The sequence below is a fragment of the Aegilops tauschii genome, chromosome 5, assembly GCF_002575655.3.
Source record: "Aegilops tauschii subsp. strangulata cultivar AL8/78 chromosome 5, Aet v6.0, whole genome shotgun sequence".
Lineage (NCBI taxonomy): Eukaryota > Viridiplantae > Streptophyta > Magnoliopsida > Poales > Poaceae > Aegilops > Aegilops tauschii.
In genome coordinates, this window is record NC_053039.3 from 268,664,529 (window position 1) to 268,674,995 (window position 10,467).

The window sequence follows — 10,467 nt, forward strand, 5'->3', positions numbered from 1 at the left end:
AGCCATCAAATCCCAGGGCTAGGGGCGGGCGTCCTATTAACGTCCCCCACAGGAGACATCGTCCAGTACGTACTCCAAATATTATACACAGACTCCAACAATGTAGCCGAATACGAGGCCTTGCTACATGGCCTCCGGATGGCCGTATCAATGGGCATACAACGCCTAGAGGTGCGCGGGGACTCAAACCTCGCAATATCCCAAATAAATGGAGACTTCGACGCCAAAGATCCAAAGATGGCAGCTTATCGCAATGCCGTTTTGAAGATGTCAGCTCAATTCGAGGGACTCGGATTTCATCACATCGCCCACGAAAGTAACTAGGCGGCAGACGTCCTTGCTCGCATCGGCACTAAGCGCGACCCCGTCCCACCTAACATCTTCCTCAAAAGGCTCTTTAAGCCATCCGTGGTATGGCAAGGGGAGACAGCAACGACAGTCCCGTTCCGAACACAAACTCGGATAACGAACACGCCGACATCATCAGAGGCTCAACCACCGAAGTAACACCGTCGGCCCACCTCATCATGGCAGTAATTGTCCCATGGACCGAACCATTCTTGGCCTATTTAATAGGAAGGAGCTCCCAGAAGATCAGAACGAGGCTCGCCACATAGTCCGGCGTTCGAAGGCCTATAAAGTTCATGAAGGAGAGCTCTACAAGAAAAGCACTACCGGAGTCCTTCAAAGGTGTATCTCCGAGGAGGAGGGGCGGCAACTCTTGGCAGAAATTCACGCCGGTCTCGGCGGACACCACGCTGTAGCCCGGGCACTTGTCAGCAAGGCCTTCCGTACAAGATTTTACTGGCCTACGGCCCGGGCAGACGCACAGGACCTCGTCCAACGCTGTGTTGGATGCCAACTCTTCGCCAATCAAAGCCATATGCCCCCAACCGCCCTACAAACAATCCCCATTACATGTCCCTTTGCGGTCTCAGGCTTTGACATGGTCGGACCCCTTAAAGGGGGAAGCCATAAGAAAAAATATCTGTTGGTCATGGTGGACAAATTCACCAAGTGGATAGAGGCTAGACAGGTTAAAACGGCCGAGTCCAGACCGGTGATTGCATTCATATCCGATGTGGTACACCATTACGGTGTACCGCACAACATCATCACTGATAACGGTTCGAATTTCACAGCCGACGAGGTGAAAACCTGGTGCGCTAATCTGGGCATTAAGCTCGATTATGCCTCTCTCTACCGCCCGCAAACAAACGGTCAAGTCGAATGAGCTAATGGTCTCATTATGAGCGGCATCAAACCCAGCCTAGTGTGTTCTTTGACAGAATTAGACAAGCACTGGGTCGAGGAGCTCGACTCCGTACTCTGGGGGCTGCGGACCACGCCCAACCGTACCACCGGATACACACCTTTTTTCATGGTGTACGGTGCAGAGGCCGTGTTGCCCTGCGATATTATACACGACTCACCTCGAGTGCGTATGTACGAAGAGAAAGAGGCCGAGTTGGATCGGCAGGACAGCCTAGATGCCCTGGAGGAAGAGCGCGACGTCGCCAAAGCCCGTTTAGCATCTTATCAACAATAGGCTCGAAGGTATCAAAGCAGAGAGGTACGGGCCAAGACTTACAATGTTGGCGAACTAGTTCTACGCTTACCGGAGAAGAAAAAGGACAAACTCAAGCCCAAATGGGAGGGTCCCTTCATAATCGACGAAGTTCTCACCGGAGGAGCGTACCGTCTTCGTGACGCATCAGACAATCGCCTAGAGCCGAACCCATGGAACGCGGCCAGACTCCAAAGGTTCTATGCCTAGCGCCGAACTCTTTGTTAGTCTCCTTCTCCCCTATAGTTTCCATTACTCTTTCTCCCTTTTACACAATTTTTTCGCTTTAAAGCACTCATTCGGTTTGACCGCACACTGCTGACGTACACATCTTTACATATGTACGCCCATTATACCTGGGGGCTTCTTTAACAGAAGCTTGTTAATATTATTTTCCGAGCATCAAGCTCATCACACATGCGCGCTTTCCCGCATGTCTTTTCTTCGCCATTATATGCATCGATATGACTTAAGTTTTGGCCAAGCTGGGTTGCCTGGCTCCTGTGCTTACCCCTACATTCCCAATTGTTTGGCTAGGTGGTAAAGGGAGCACCTCTGCGATTGTTACTGCCGGGTCATCCGGATGTGTACCTCAGACTGGGTGAAACCGAAAGCTAGCGTTCTTAAGGGAATATTCAGTCGGTGGATGAAAAATCTCTTTTGCACTCACTCTATTGTGAACCCCCAGAAGCTATAAATACTGTGATTTTCACATCACAATTCAGACATGTCTACTAATGCATGCACACCCAGGGAAAGGAACCCTTAACGGAACTATTCTCTCCGGAAGATGTTTCTTCTGACTCAAATGTAATATAACATAACTAGCAGAATACAACTTGTCTGTTCAAGCAATTATGACCCCTACGCCTAGTTTTCCAAGCATGCCCCGGCTTATTCGGCCGTGAGGGTATCCGTAAACACTCCGTACCCTTGAGTCCGGAGGTTGAAGCGAAAAGGTCTGCCATGGCAAATGATATACAATTCAGCTAGAATTCCACACGGTGAGGAAAGTACATAGTCACTTGGACTCAAACACTTCCTCCTCTATACCGTCCAACAGGCGATCTAACTTACAATCCTGTTGGGAATATTTGGCGGCCACCTCTACTTGGTCATACACTAAACTAACGGGAATTTCTTCCCCATTCGGCCCTACCGGTCCGACACGCGCCATGTGATTAGGATCAAGCTTGGTATACCGAGTCTTCACCATGGCCCAAGCCTCACGCGCACCCTCTTGACAGGACGATATCTTCCATAGCTGGATGCGCCGCCGCGCTCCTTTGAACCGCTCTACAAGCTCCTCCATACTTCCTGGAGGGGAGGTGGAGGGCCATAGAGCCTTGGTAACACTCCGCATCGCCAGCCTCGCCTGTTCGTGCACTTGTGACAGCTTACACAGCAGATCACTCGATGATCCGGACACCTCCTCTTCAGGACGGCCGGTCAATATACCTGCAAGCATGGCTACTTCAGTTTCATTTCTCTCCGAACTACTAAAAACAAACAAGTTCGAAAACATACTGAACATGCTGCCCCGCAGTTTCTTGTTCTCCTTTACGGAGTCGGATAGCTGGGCCCGCACATCCTTCAATTCTTCACCCAATTTGGTGTTGGAGTCCTGCAGCTTGTTTTTCTCGTCCCTGACGCGGGTCAGCACACGTTCGCCCGTGGCGTGTTGCCTCTTCGCCTCTTTTTCTCCCTCTTGGGCGGTCTTCAACTCCTTCTCAAATTGATCAGGCGACCCTATTATGCGATCAGTGGCAGTATTAGCACATTTGGTATACATTCACTATTCCTCAATAGAGCGGAACGTTACCAGTGGATAACTTCTTCAAATTTTCCAGTTCGGCGGTAGCAGCATTCAACTGTGCCCGACACTGTTCCAGCTCTTGGGCTAGCAGGTCGTTCTTCTCGGTAAGAACCTGGCGATATAACAGTCCTCAAATCAGTTGTACCAACTGCTTTTAGTCCCGGGGGCTACTGGCACATGGCTATCCTATTTCGGAAAAAGAAAACTTACCCGCACATCTGTTAAATACTGCTTCGTGGCTTTACTAAGACCGTTTCGAGCAGTTCGGATGTACGCATCGGCCGAGTTGAAGGCATTGAATGCCTCTTCCGAAAACTCAGGGTCTCATAAAACAGCCCTACAGCGCCGATGATTCATGACGCTCTCCACTTACGAGTTGGTAACGGACATATTCTCTGAACCCTCGGCCGAAGGACAGTCCAGCACTGTTCCTATGTCGGCTCCCGCCTTTCCAACAGGGTCTAACTCCCGGGCGCGGGGAGTACGGCTGGTCAGAACCTCGGGTTTAGTCCGGTGAACCTTTTTCCTGGCGTCAAACAAGCGTACAAGTTACAGTTGGATGTGACTGTTGAACTATACCTTTAAATCCTTACCTCTTTGATGAGGGACCGGTCGTGACTTCACCGACCTTCCTTTTAGAAGCCTTGCTCGGCGCCGGAGGCACCCCTGGAGTAGTATGACGTGCTGAACGTCTCCCCTGTGGAGTACGAGACAGTGCGATGGGTGAGGCAGTACAAGGGAGCTCTTTCGAGAGAGGTTTTTCTCAACGACTTACGTGGGAAGCAGGAAGAAGACCAGGGTAATCGGCGATAATGGCCACTTCCGTGCCATCGTAGCTCGCCTGGTAAAACACCCCTTCTGCGAGTACCACGAATATATCCGGATCTTCTTCGAACCCGGGATCCAGCTCCCGGTTGTGGTCCTCGGGCTGTGGGGCGGGGCTGTAAAACCCCTCGGTGATTCTTCGCCAATGCTGTTATAAGCGGATTAGAAATTTGTCAAAGGTAATCCGGGAAGCGAAATGAGTAAAGCAGAAGGATTGGGGCTTACCCAACTGGGAGGATTATACATAGAATATCCATCTCTGCGATTGATCCGGAGAAATTCCTCTTCCTCCCCTTTGAACAGCTCGGCCAGTATTTTGGCCAGAGCGGCGGGGGTGCCCGGACCTTTTCGACCGCAGCGGGAGGCATCGTCCTCCTTGTTGTAGTGCCATGTTGGGAGCCCTCCGTATTGAAGTGGCTGAACCCCTCGCGTGATGGAGCTCGCCATTACCTCAACCATTGTTAATTCGAACCGGGTGAGCGTCTTTATCTCGCCCAAGAGTTGAGGAACCTCCGCATTGTCATCCTCCTCAAGGCTCCCGGGGCGCCAACTGTGGCATTTCTTTAGCGGAACGCTTGCAAATTCAGGGAGACCCTTTCGAACTGGATCGGGAAGCGCAACATCCTCGATGTAGAACCACTCAGAAAGCCATTCTTCAGATGCCTTCCTTGGTGTGCCAGACGGGTATCCGGTATCGGCGATGCGCCACACTTTGGCTCTGCCCACTTCGAATATTGACCCCTCATGGTTGCGAGGGACAAGACAGAACAATTTTCTCCACAGTTCGAAATGGGCTTCAACACCCAGAAATAGCTCGCATAAAGCAACATAACATGCGATGTGCAGGATAGAGGCGGGAGTGAAGTTATGCAGCTGAAGGCCATAACACTCCAGAAGCCCTCGGAGGAATGGGTGGACTGGAAATCCGACGCCTCTTATTAGATAGGGGACCAGGCACACTTGCTCCCCCCCCCCGGACGGATTGGGGGAGTCCTCCGCCTGAGTCACATCATTGAAGGAGACCGACCCTGCTCGGACAGGGACCAGATCCGCGGGAGGAAGAAATCCCTGTGTTTGCAGCTTTGCTAGCTGACTATTATTCACAGAACACTTCTCCCACTCGCTTCTCTTTGGGCTGGAGCGGGAGGAGGAATTGGGAATGCTAGCCATGTTGGAATGGCTTCTCCTGGCAGTTTCTGGGCATTTTCTCGGCGCGATATCACTTGGATCTAAGATCCAATTTCATTAAATAGGCGTTCTGCCTTGTGTGGATGAGGTGTTGTTTGCAAAAATGCCCTGACTTTCCGCATTCGCTCGACACATGGAAGACGAAGTTATAGGCGCGCAGAAGCCGAGGGGAACGATATTGAGTCAACGACCGGATACATTACTTAAAGAAGGGAACCCGCCTTGCAATGCCGAAGACAATCCGAGCGCCGAACATATCATCATTGAAGCTTGGTTTGGGGGCTATTGAGGGAGTCCTGGACTAAGGGGTCCTCGGGCGTACAGCCTGTTATCCATGGGCCAGACTGATGGGATGTGAAGACACGAAGACCGAAGACTACACCCGTGTCCGGATTGGGCTCTCCTTGGCGTGGGAGGCAAGCTAAGCGACCGACTATGAAGATTCCCTCTTATGTAACCGACCTCATGTAACCCTAGATCTCTCTGGTGTCTATATAAACCGGAGAGCATAGTCCGGATAGGACAGATTCATTACCATATACTCATAGGCCAGACTTCTAGGGTTTAGCCATTACAATCTCGTGGTAGATCAAATCTTGTAATACTTATATTCATCAAGATCAATCAAGCAGGAAGTAGGGTATTACCTCCATAGAGAGGGCCCGAACCTGGGTAAACATCGTGTCCCCCGTCTCCTGTTACCATCGACTCTAGACACACAGTTCGGGACCCCCTACCCGAGATCCACCAGTTTTGACACCGACATCCACCTTTTTAGAGCATGGTTAATTAATATAGGCGGCTCTTGCAGCAGCACATCATTTAGAGCAAGTACTCTCTTCGTAGAAACAAAGGAAGTGAAACAAAAGTTGGAGTGGATGCTAGATTGCCAATTAAAACATGATTACATAGGAAAAAATCCTATAGCATTCTATCCTATGAATCAAACGGCCAATGTAGGAAATTATGAGGGGGGTCTCTTCAACAGTGTTCCTCGGCTTGCACCTAGCATCACAGTGGTCAAACTTGGAGTCATTCATCTGGTACACGTGGCATCTCAGATCTGGACACAAGGTGACGCGACATCTCACTTCGTCCGCCATTTGAAGCGGCGCCGGTGGAAGGCTAGCATACTCCAATATTAGGTTGGCTCTATGTGATGTGGCAACTTCATATACTAACCGGATGCTGGCTATACTACTACGGTACTCACACTCCAAGAAGTGACTCGAAAACCATTCATAAATTGAGTCTATGACATGCATTTGCAAATGTACCATTCATTACATACAACAAGTCATCAACCAAAACGACAACGAGGATACATGTTGAATTATAGATTATTTCCAACAAAAAATTCTGGTAAATACTGAAGTTTTCATCACACAACTAATAACAAGCAATGAAATGAACTTCAACTCAACCAATCCTCGGCATTGGAAACGCTTGCCTTGAACCGTAGGTGCTCTGGGAAGGGCCAGCTATTGTCAATATCGAGAGCAACGCAGGACTGATCATCCAGGCTGAAGCGGCATATATCAGGACCAGGGTAGGGAACCACCGCAATGTCCGAGGTATAGATACAGTTGCTTCTCATAAATGGTAGTAACATTGTGTCAACAACAGTTGGATCGCCTTTCACAATCATTGGATAGTTTGGTCCAAGGAAGAGCGAGTTTTCTCCAAGACTATCAATACTGAACCAGGGAGAAGGTGTTGGCGCTAGCACACTAGTATCCATCCCAAATACCCTGCAACAGATGTTGGAATAGGTCCGGAGAGGGCGACCATGGGAGGCAACACGTGCTCCCTCAGTAGTAACAATCTCAGTGCATTGTATACAGACAAGAAGAGGTGATCCATCGGAATTAGTTGCCAAGCACCACTAAGTATATAAGTTCTGCTCGTCCTCATGCTCGTGATCATCACCATCGTCATCTCCCCCTTGGTTATAAAAATTTTCAAGTATAGGTGGTGGAATGTTCACAGGACCTTGGAAACACAAGAAGGTTAATTAGTAAAGGGAAACTTGCTAACCCGCATGCATGTGGATGAAACAATTATAATTACGGTGGAAGACAAACGTACCGAAACTACGAGGATCCCATGCAAAAACAGTGCCACGAGTGGTGGAAGCAAACACAAAATCCTCGTATTCAATTGCATCACAGTACTCATCCGTGTACATAAACTGATTTTTGAGCAATATCCATGGACGAACTGTGGAATCAGTAATGATGGCAACAAGCTTGTCGAAGATAGCAACAACTTCATAGTTCTCGTAATTCCAAGAGCGGTTGGGAACTCGACAAATTGCTATCTTCCGTAGACGACAGCCACCATGATCGTATTTGAACGTATGTAGATCATCTGTGTGCTCAACCTCAGGGCACTCTGAGATTTTTGGAAGTGGAATCCGCTGACGAGTGTACACATTCACAAGTTCCCACTCGCAATTGTACCCAATATAAACAACCCAATCTCCATTTGCACCAGCCCAGGCCTTACCCTTAACGATGGCATCTTGACATCACACGTATCGTTATCAAGCGGCATCAACTTGCACAAGGCGAGGCCTCCGTCGTCCGCGCCCATGCGAATAGGCTTATAGCGAAGAAGATAAGGGAGATCAAACCGCTCCTGGACCCTTGGGTTCTTTGTAATGATGTTATTAGTTGAGTCGAGAATGGTCTTGAACGAACCTGCCATGCTAGCCGAGGTGATGATGTCGCACCGATCAATGAGTTCCTCCACCACGTCATCTTTCAGATCGGGGCAAGAATAACGGGGTCGTTTCTGGCTTGTTCCCTCCATGGAGAAGACGATTGAACAATGGCAGAAGGAAGGTTGAAGGCAAATGGAGGAGGGAGGAAGAGCGTGCGACAGCAGTTCCAAATCGAGAGGAGAAGACGAAGAGGCGCCCCGGCCTACATAGACGTCCGTTCGGAAATTGTACAAAAGGACTCACTGTCGTCTCACTGACATGTTGGAACGGGACCACATGTCAACGAAACATGGTGTGTCATTTCTCGCGCAAAATGCGATCTGGCCACGTTGGCCCGAACTGCCGCATTATTTCTCGACTTTATTTTTTTAATGGCGTGCCGTTCAGTTTTGAAGCACGACTAACTGGTACTGTATGCAGAGAAAATATAAACTACTCCACCACTACTCCACCTCTAGTACTAGTAGTATAAAAAAGATATATAGGCTGGAGCTTCAGCGCTTTCTTGCTAAGGGCTGCCCACTTGCTTCTCACACTATCACCTTCTCTCCAGATTAAAAAAGACGGCCTCTCTCTCCCTCCTCACCGGTGGTCACAGATCCGCCGGGGAAGAAAAGGACGTGCAGCATTGACGCACTCCTCGTCGGCGAGCGAGGTCACGCACTGACGACAAGGCCGTCCTCTCAGACCTAGCGCCCGCGCGGGATGGCCTCCGTCCCCAAGCTCGATGTCGTAGTGTGTGCGGAGGATGATGACCACGAGCGAAGCCACTTCCCGCCGACCTCGGGTATGCTACCTCTTTTCAAACCATACCCTTGTTCTATTGCCCCATCTGTCACGTTGCTGCATGTGGATCTTTTTCCACTCCACCATCTTCCCAATTTGCTATCCTCTGCTCTGCTGGTCACGCAGACGAAAACCTTAATTTGCACTATTAAAGGAAACCCTACTTCATGCAAACTAATCCATGTCTGGGTTGAATAAGGAAAGGAAGGGAGACTGTACTGTCCAAGAGAGTAGACATCGAACCCGCATCTAGGTTGAAAAGGGGAAAATCAGTAGCTAAGGAACGAGTCTCGTGTCTCTTGGTTGAAGAAGGATAGAAAGGCATGACAACGCAATAGAGAATGACCAGGTCGATTGGTTTGTTGTTCTCGCATAGGAAAAAGGTGGCTAAGGAGAACAAAAATGGGACGTAATCCACATATGCTGCCTGGATATTTGTTGCTCTGGGCAACTATACCTCCCTCACCACTCTATGCGTCCGTGGAGGTACATCGTACTGGTGCGCCCACTGTCTGAATGGGCCTGCCATGCTCTTATTGCCACTTTTTTGTTGTTAGTATAACGCCAGCAGTCAAGTCAAGCAATGCTACTGCTAAAGTGATGCCACATTTATCTAATCCCGCACTCAGTCTAATGCCACCGATAAACATTTAATGTCACTGGATTATTTTAGAGTTAGCTGTTGATTGTGGATGTATTAAAGATTTTTAAGCTAAGGCATTCTAATGTTGTTGCACAGCCAGTATACCAACGATGAATCTTGTTACTACCTTCAGATCTTTTGCATTGTTAATGCTTATAGATTACATACCTCACTTTCATGAGATAAGTCAATTTTTTTTTGTACAGTGTCAAGAGGAAAGGTCAAGAGTGGGCACCTCCTCCTCCGGCTGTTCTCTTGATTCGTTCGATCAAGTTTTTATGTTTGACCGATTATCAAGATTGGCTAGCAATTTTTAGGTCCCCTCGAGTTCGAAATGATATTTACCTTGAAGGTACATGGTTTGCAATTTTTTATACTATCATTAGTTAATAATGCTAGTTACCTTCAGACTTTTGTATTTGGTTTAATGCTCATGCACAGCTAGTATACCAATGCTGAAACTTGTTACCTTTACATTTTGTATTGTTAATTCTTATAGAAACTTCTAGTGCTAGAGTTTATTGAAATCTGTTCAGTAAAACCATTGTACTGTACCCTGTAATAAAATAACTACTCTGCTATTGCACTAGCCACTGGATTAGTGTATATTTGTACTATTTGAATGGTGTTGCATTAGCATATGGACATAAATAAAGTGTGGCAAGCTTTCCCAGATATGTGCTCAAGAAAACTACTACATGTTTTTCTAAATACTAGACGTTGGGTACTTTAAATTGAACTGCGAAAACGTCTTATATTAAGGAACAGAGGGTGTAGAGTTCACTCAAATTATCCCGGTAAAGCTAGCCACACCTTTGTTAAAATTAATGTTCATTATGTTATCGGAGGAGGTCTGTATGTTTGTCTCTAATGCCTGTCGACTACATACCTGACATCACGATGTAATGTTAAGTCAT